Consider the following 2,500-nt stretch of genomic DNA (forward strand, 5'->3'; position numbering starts at 1 on the left):
GGACTCCCAGGGGCACTGCATCACTGGCACTTTAGCCTCCAAAACCTAAGTCCAATTTGAGTGGGAGTCAATGGGAGGATGCCCAGGGGCACTGCATCACAGGCACTTTAGCCTCCAAAACCTAAGTCCATTTTGAGTGGGAGTCAATGGGAGGATGCCCAGGGGCACTGCATCACAGGCACTTTAGCGTCCAAAACCTAAGTCCATTTTGAGTGGGAGTCAATGGGAGGATGCCCAGGGGCACGGGCACTGTAAACAGGGGATGCCCAGGGGCACGGGCACTGTAAGCAGGGGATGCCCAGGGGCACGTACTTCTTAAAGTGGGGTTATTTTGGTTTTAACACAGGGGGGGTGCTTAAGAGTGGGTGCACAGGGCCCCACGGTGATCAGGTAGTGCAGGGGGGTCCTCCCCGGAGGTGTGCTTGCCGCCCTGGGAGTGCTGTTCCCCGGGGAGGCCAAGAGTGTAGTGTTGTTCCCCGGGGCTCCCAAATTTTGCAGTGTGAGAGTGTGTTTGACTTGTTGAGTATTTTGTGGGTGTGAAATGCACCGTTTGGCGCCCGAAAGTGTGATTTTGCTGGGGATGGTTTTGTTCTTCAAGTGAGGGCAAGGGGCAGCGGTGTGTGCGGTTATTTTCCCCGAAAAAAGTGTCCCCATTTCGGTAGGCGTGTTTGAAATGTTGTTTCGCTCGCAGCGTCGGGGAAATGCGCGTGCGGCCGCGGGTCTCGATGTGCCCGTGTTCCCCTCGGGCATACCTATCCAACGAGCCCTGGGTGAAGGTGCTACGAGGTTCCTAAGTGGGGATGCCTGTACATGAAGCCCTTGTTCCCAGCTTTGAATGCACGTTTCCAGCTTGAGAGAAACGGGGGCTTAAAATTCACAGTTATTCGCCCGAACGTGGGATTTCGCTGGGGACGGTTTCTAAATTCAAGTTGGCACGGGGGGCAGCGGTGTGCGCGGTTATTTTCCCAGGATTGATGATCCCCAGCTCGGTGGGTCCGTTTAAAGTTTTGTTTGGGCTCCCGTTTCGCGGGGAAGCGCGTGCGCGTGGCGAGCCTGACCTCCCCGTGTCCCCCTCGCCCAGACCTTTCCAACGCCACCCGGGTGAAGGTGCTACGAGGTCCCGAAGTGGAGATGCCTGTCAATGAGCACCTTTTCCCAGCTTTGAATGCAGGTTTCCAGCTTCAGACAAAATGTGGCTCCAAACGTGCAGTTTTGCGCCCGAACGTGGGATTTCGCTGGGGACGGTTTCTAAATTCAAGTTGGCACGGGGGGGCAGCGGTGTGTGTGGTTATTTTCCCAGGATTGATGATCCCCAATTCGGTGGGTCCGTTTAAAGTTTTGTTTGGGCTCCCGTTTCGCGGGGAAGCGCGTGCGCGTGGCGAGCCTGACCTCCCCGTGTCCCCCTCGCCCAGACCTTTCCAACGCCACCCGGGTGAAGGTGCTACGAGGTCCCGAAGTGGAGATGCCTGTCAATGAGCACCTTTTCCCAGCTTTGAATGCAGGTTTCCAGCTTCAGACAAAATGTGGCTCCAAACGTGCAGTTTTGCGCCCGAACGTGGGATTTCGCTGGGGACGGTTTCTAAATTCAAGTTGGCACGGGGGGCAGCGGTGTGTGTGGTTATTTTCCCAGGATTGATGATATCCAATTCGGTAGCTCTGTTTAAAGTTTTGTTTGGCTTCCCGTTTTCGTTGTGTAGCTCTGATTTCGCTGGGGATAGTTTTATACACTGCTTTAGAGTGGGGCACACACGTGAGAGTTGTTTTTTCATTGGAACTGACTATGGCCATTTCGGTGTAGACGTTTAACGTTTTCTTTCGCTTCCCGTTTCCGTTTTATCCAACCGATTTCGATAGGGACAGTTTTGTTATTTAAGTTGGAGTGGGGCGCGACGGCGTGCGTTGAAATTTTTCGCCGGTTTCAGCTCCGTTCACGGTTGTAGCTCCGTTTGAAGTTTTCTTTCGCTTCCGGTTTCGCGCACGCGCACGTGCGCGTTATAAGTCCCGGTTTTCCGTGTGCCCCCGGTTAATACCTTTCGAATGAGCCTATTTTGATCAAAATCCGTTCGGCGGAACCGAAAATGAGCTCGAAAAACGGTTTTCCCAGCTTCCCAATGCATTTCCCAGCTTCTGATTTACAAGCGTAACATTGTCGCGACCCCCAGTCCACCAGACAGCTACCATAGAGTATATAAGTCATCCTGGGAAAATGAATGGAAGTCAATGGCAGTATGACTTTACAGTGGTTTTGCCCATACCACACAAGCCCAATGAACCATGTGCACCACATGTGTCTCCCGCTCGCGGGTGAAAACGTATCCGCCATGAGAGGCACTCGGGGCGGGCACCCGATGGGGCACGAGACCCCCCCACCCCTGGTGGTCAAAAAAAGTTAAAGTTTTTTTTCGCTTTCCTCCAGGCGCCTACTTGGCTCCGGGGCGCCCCAGAATCATGCCCCCCGACCCCGGCACCACCCGGGGGGCCGATGGGGGCCCTTTTTTTG

The sequence above is a fragment of the Osmerus eperlanus genome, unplaced genomic scaffold, assembly GCF_963692335.1.
Source record: "Osmerus eperlanus unplaced genomic scaffold, fOsmEpe2.1 SCAFFOLD_160, whole genome shotgun sequence".
Taxonomy (NCBI): Eukaryota; Metazoa; Chordata; class Actinopteri; order Osmeriformes; family Osmeridae; genus Osmerus; species Osmerus eperlanus.